The sequence below is a fragment of the Callospermophilus lateralis genome, chromosome 10, assembly GCF_048772815.1.
Source record: "Callospermophilus lateralis isolate mCalLat2 chromosome 10, mCalLat2.hap1, whole genome shotgun sequence".
NCBI lineage: Eukaryota > Metazoa > Chordata > Mammalia > Rodentia > Sciuridae > Callospermophilus > Callospermophilus lateralis.
In genome coordinates, this window is record NC_135314.1 from 110,183,336 (window position 1) to 110,189,991 (window position 6,656).

The window sequence follows — 6,656 nt, forward strand, 5'->3', positions numbered from 1 at the left end:
TCAGTGACACATGAGTCAGAACAGGAAACATGGTGGAAGTAAGCAGGTAAGAGGGTGGGGAGATACAGAGTGTGACAAAGACCAGCTGAAAACATGGGCCAAAGTCACATGACATGTGCACTCTAATTTGAGTGGCAAAGGGCAAATGTGTGACCTTGAATATTGGCTCCACATCTTGCTCAGAACTGTAGCTCACAGATGAGGACGTGAAATAGTCCCAAGTCAATAGAAGATTATTTCCCCACCACCACCCCTCATGTTTTAGAATTTGATATAAAGCAATAAAAAAACAACTGACAAAAAAGGACAGTGCTAGGAGTTAATTGAAGAAGGGAAATTTTGAAGAGCAGTCCATGAGCCCAGCTCCCAGCTTTCTGCGTATCCGTGAATCACGCCAACTGCTTGTAGAGGGCCCTTCCCACACCCCTTTCTGAATTCACTCTGCCTGTGAGAGTGGGGTGCCCCACCTGGCAGTCAGCACTGTCCAGTGGGCTGACCATGATTCTGGGGTTTGCTCAATGTTTCCTTCCTTTGCACCAGAAGTCAAGCAAAACCAAGCGCAGCTCCCGTCTTGGCTGCAGAGAGGGCCAGGTTGTCACAGACTTTTTCACTGGGGCAGTCATTACTGACAGGGATCTGAGAGCAAGAGCAGCATCAATCTTTATAGATGGAATCTGGATCTGCATTCATGGTGTCTTTCCACTGGCACCTACCATTGTGAAGTTAAGCAGCTACAGACCCACAACATCTCTTGATGCTAAGGGACACATTTTGTGTCCCTCCCAAATACATATGTGGGAGCCCTAACTGCTAACATGACTGTAGAGATAAAGCTTTCAAAGTGGTGAAATTAAATAAGGTCAAACTGTAGGACCCTAATCCAGTAGGACTGGTGTCATTGAAGGGTGAAGAGGAAACACCAGACAGGCACAGAAGTCGAGGCCAAGAAGACACAGCGAGGCCAGAGAGAGAGGCCTCAAGAAACCAGCCCTGCCCCCACCCAGATCTTGAACAACCAGACTCCAGAATGGTGAAGAGATCCATTTCTGTTGTTTAAGCCGCCCAATCTGCCGTATTTTGCCACGCAGACTAAGGCCCTTGGAACACTTCATGGGTATGTGGTCATCCCATCGTGATACCCAGCCGCAGCCCAGAATCACAGAGACAGCTGGAATTCCAGGAGCCTGGCAGACACGCCAATAGCCTCTGTGGCAAAGGGCAAATGTGTGGCCTGTCTCTCCCGTGCATTATACCAGTAGCAAAAGGGATTGGGGGGACTGTGGCTAGATTCACTGTGCTGGACATTGTGCCAGCAGCTCTAGAGCACAAAATGATTGAAGCAGCATCCCCCGAGGGACTTACCATCTATGGGGAAAGACGTAAGAGCCAGTACTTTCAGGAGAAGAGGGACTTTTGGAGACAAGAGTTGCTAATTTGAACTTGGAGCTTGGGATCATAGGAAGAGCCGGAAGGATTAGTTAAGTTTTACAGAAATTTGAGTAGGACTGTTTTGGTATCTGGAATTCCTTGCTGTCTAGCAAACAACCCCAAATTTAGTAGCATAAACAGCCACATCTCACGATGCTCAAGGAGTCTGTGAGGATGCAGGACGCAACATGGACAGCTCGGCCCTGCTCCATGTTGTCTGGGACTCCAGTTGGAGGAGACTCAGATGGCAGGGGTCCAAAAGCATCCAGTTTCAAGAGGCATTCCTCACTAATGCGCTGGCCCCTGGACTGCACACAGGTTCAGCTGACCTGCATCCGGCCCATCCAACACAGCCATGGAGGTTGTCAGCCTCTTCCATGATGTCCAGAACTTCAGCATCAAGTGTTCCTGGCAGACGAAGTAGATGTTGTGGCCGAGCTCAGAGGTCACCTGGCATCATTTCTACAACACACATTGGTTGAAAAGTCCCATTTCAAAGATGAGGATGCAGACCTCACCTTTCCATGCACAGTAATATTGCTGCCATAAATATCCTGAAGATGTAGGCATCTCGGCACACGTGCACTGAAGCCTTACTATCTATAATATTTTTTTCTGACTATATATGAAATGCACATTCATTATGTAAAAGAAAATCCAATTATGAAAAAATATAAAGAAGCTCATTCAATATTTCAGGAGACAAGCCATGTGCCTGAACTTGAAAAGGATTAGAGCTATAAACTTAAGAAAGTTATAGTTTCTGTCTCAAAGCATCTCCAGCCTTGGGATGACCACAACATGGAGTCCCTTGCTGCCCACGTGCTGGCCAGTCCTTCTGGGTCATGCAAGCACTGTTCTGTGTCCTGCTTAGTTTTCTTCCTCCCTGGTACATGAATTATCATGAGAATTTTCCCCACAGCATCAAATACTCTACAAAACCACGATTTTGGATTGAAGTATTATATATCATCCTATGAATATAACATTGTTCAAGCATTTCCCTGTGAGTGCAAAATATTTGGGGGGTTTTGCTACTATGAAATAATACTGTAATAAATATTCTTACACATTATTATGCTTCTCTGATGATCTTGTAGGGTCAGTTTCTAAGCTTTTCGATTCAGTTTTTTTTGAAGTGGCTTGTGGAAAGTGCTGCTGGGGTCTGCCCCTTCACATGTGTCTGGGTGTGCCCTGCACAGAGCTGCACCACAGGGGGCCAGCCTGAGCCCAGGCCCAGGACAGAGATTTGGGTCCAATCTAAACAGAATTTTAAAATGCTGAAAAAAGCTGACAGAAGTGAGCAGGGCAGAGGCAGAGTCGGTTAGAAGAGGCCCTTTGTTTCTGGGCACCATCCTGAAGCCCCGGTGTCACTGTGGGGACCCCTGTGGGGTCAGCTAGGGCTCTTCAGGTGTCAAGCAACAGGAACTGGCCTCAGCTCATCTAAATCGGGGAATTCACTGGAAAACCTGTTGGTCTCTCAATTGCCCGTCTGGAAACCAGGCTCAGGAAATCGCCAGAGAAGCACAATGACATGTAAGCAAAACGGATGGGAGATAGGAAGCCCCGTGGGCAGCAGCAGGGGGACCAAGGGTCCAGAACAGAGGTCCTCTTCCCCAGGCTCACCTGTCCCCCGCTGTGAGAAGCAAGTGAGCTCCAGTTGGTTGCCATCTCTTGAGGAGCTTGTCCTAATTGCAGAGTCCAGGAAGGAGGCCCTGATTGACTTCTTGTGGTCCCCTGCCTGCCTGGGGTGAGGGAAAAGTGGCACCTGACTAACCACTTCTCATCCGTGGAAGATGTGGTTCCCAGAGGCGGACCAGGACACAGTCAGCAAAGCTAGAAGTTATTTTCCATACCATGTTACCTGGCTGAAGAGGTGCACCAAGCGAGCACCACTGTGAACCCTGAGCCCATCTTGTTCACCCATTGAACTCCTGTCCCACCCCAACCCACCCCAGTATAATCCTGTGGAAATGAGGAGACCCAGAGACTGCTGGGCTTGCTGCAACACACGTGAAATTCTAAATAAAAGATACAACGTAGGAGGCGCTGCGCCGGCAGTTAGCCTGGGTAAACAAATGATCCTGCCTCAAACAACCAGTCTCAGCTTCTCCTCGTCCCTCCTCCTTTTTCACTGGGGACACTGGGCTCTGAGTGATTAAAAGCAACCCCGGGAAGCAAGGGGGCTGGAAGGAGAATTGGCTGAGGGCAGCCTCCAGCCAGGCTCGAGTCCCCGCTCCACACCATGAGAGCAGCGCAGAAGAGGGAGGCCGAGAGAAGAAATGGCCAGCATGGCCTGCAGTGTGCTGGAAAGGACGGCGGGCTCTAGGAGGCTGGGCCTCCCGCAGGATGTCTTTCCCTCGTGGCTGGAAGGAAACACCCCTTGTCCAGGTAGACAAGGCCATTAGCCCCACTTTCACCCACTTGGATGAGGAGAGATTCCTACCTCTGGTACCTGAAGCCTCTGGAACCTGGGAACAGGAAGACACCAAATGCCCCTTCCTGGAAAGGATAGGATAAAAGGGGGTGGGTAAGTTTGGGACAGAAGCAAGGTCACAAAAGCCTCATTGCTCTTAGAGTACATGAGAAGTTCCAGGGTGAGGGCGGGGTTCGTAGGGTGGGAGGCGCCCACAGGAGGGAGGCTGGCTGGGGACTACCTCTCTGGAAAGGGGCCAGGACTCTGGCCTCAGGTCTCACTGCTTCCCCTAGTAGGACAACCATCTTCTTAGTCATCATCGGACGGAAGACATTCCTGTGAGCAGTCAGGACAGTGGGCTGTTGACTGCTGTGCTGGGCAGCGGGTCTTGGCCATGGTGGAAAGATGGTCTGCACTGGCTTCCAAGGGCAGCTGGGCTGTAAGAGTACATTCTAGGAAGCACTTGAGGATCTTCTGCGGAGCCAAGCCAAATCTCAGGCACTCCAGACATGGAAGTGCGAGGACACAAGGCTCTTTCCACGCACACCTGTGGGCTTGGGTGGGTGGAGCTGGGGTCTGGGTGGGACCAGGCGGAGCCCTCCACACAGAAGGGCTCAGTGGCCCTGCTGCCAGGTCATACAGAAGTGCGAAGGCATTGGCAAAATTCCAGTTTCCCCCAGGGTGAATACCTTAATGTTCTTTTCTAAAATATCAAATTATTTCCAATCCCTCCCCCCCCCCCATTTTCTGGCGCTTTGCCTAGTCTGTTTTGGAACACCCAGGTGCTGGATGAGGTCCCACAAGGCCCTTATAGAGGGACGGTGCCAACTGGGAAGAGGCTGCCTAGGAGCTTCACAACAAGAATGAAGTCCAGACAGGGGGACCCTCCTGCTGGGAGCATGTGCCCCACCAGGATCTGATCTCCAGGGAGAAGGTCCTGCAGGGGGATGGCTGTGGGTTGAGCAGCCTGCACATATCACCCTAGGAACTGGCCCTCAAGCTCATCAGGGACCCGTAGTCCCCAGCAGAAGGATCTTACCAAGTAAACTGTCTACCACAATGTCCTCCTCCACAATAGCCCTTCTGTGTCCTCCCTGCACGGATGCCCCGGGCCCGGCTCCGGTCACTCTGTAGCCAGGGCCATCCCTCTCTAACTTCTTGGGGCACCTGTGCTCTTCTGGCTCTTAGCTATACTGTCCACACTCACCTCTCCTGGTCGACTGCTGATCTGACTTATCTTATGCCCAAGGCTGTCTTGTGCTCCAGGAGGCCCCAGAGTTCTATGTCCCCATTTCTCTGTGTCCTCACAGCCCTCAACACAAAGCAGGGCCCCCCAGTCGCCTTTCTCCTCAAAATGTTTGGTGATCAGAGCTCACAGTTTTACATCACCCCTCACACTGCCAAAACCAGGGTCCTCAACCCTTTAGAACAGAGGGAAAGCTACCACCAAGCTCCCTGAGGAAGACACACATAAACACGTGTAGAAAATGATTGGTGTGGGGCTGGGACTGCAGCTCAGTGGCAGAGCTCTTGCCTAGCACGTGAGGCACTGGGTTCAATCCTCAGCACCACATTAAAAACAAATAAAATAAAGGCATGCTATCCGTCTACAAGTACAAAAAAAAATTAAGAAAATAAAATGTTTGGTGTAGATCCCAGGGTTTCAGAGCCCCAGGCCGATCAGCCACCCACCCTGACCCAGGGACCAAAGTGGAACTGGTTCTCCAGCCTCCATGCAAGGCAGCCCTGCGGCGACCCTGGCTGACTGGCTGGGAAAGCTGAGGCTCAGGGAGAGACTGCTCCAGGCTGTTCTGACGGCAGATGGGGGTGGCTCCTTGCCAGCTTCTCTGGCTCTCCTGATGCCTATTTTTATTTTATTGCCATAGCCGTGCGAAATCCACCTGGGAAGCCCCCCTTCCAGCAGCACCCGTGCACCAGAGCAGCAGCTGCTGTCCCTGCCCTTTTCTCTGAGACAGCAGTGCCTCTCCCCAGGGCTCGAGCACCGTCCTCTCCGCATGTTGGAGAGATGAACCTGCAGTCAATAAGCTGCTGCTCCTGCAAAGCTTAGATTTTCTTATCAGTGGCCCCTGCTGTATCCCCGGGTCTGCATGCACAGACTGCAATCCCTAGCCCAGCAGGGCCACCACACCCATAACTGACCACTTCACTCAAACATCTGCTCAGGGCCAAGGCGTGGTCCTCCCTGCTGATGACAGGTGTGAAGGAGTCCTGAGGGCCAGGCCACACCTTCCATGACAGCTCCAGTCCTCGCTGTGGATGAAATCCCAGCCTCTCCTTAATGCACAGGGCTCAGTCAGTCTTTGAAATTCAACCTTGACAACCTCAGCAAGGACAGGAAACGCCCCTCACTCCTAGCCCTGCGCTGCAGATCTCTTGTGGCCACTTGGGCCTTGCTTGGGCTCCTCCCAACCTGAGAGGGTAACAGCTTTGAATAAAAGGAAGGGTGGTGGGTTTTCCAAACATTGTTTGCCATGTTTGAGCAAATGTGCTGCATTACAGCTCTGCCCACCCAGGGTCTGCTCTGTGGCTGATGGACAGCCCCAGCTGGAGGTAGGCGGGGCAGGGATTTCTGGGCGAGCCTTCCTGCACACAGGGTACTGCTGCTGTCTGCACTCACCCTGGGCTGGACTGCTGGTCTGCACTTCCCTTGAGCTTGTGTGTGTGTCGTGGGCATCAACGATCCCCTGCCGCCCTCAGGGAAGAGCACATCTTTCACACCAGCCTTTGATGCTGCTGCTTTTGGTGGCTGGGGCCTCTTGGGGTGATCCTAGTACCCACCAGTGCTGTCCCC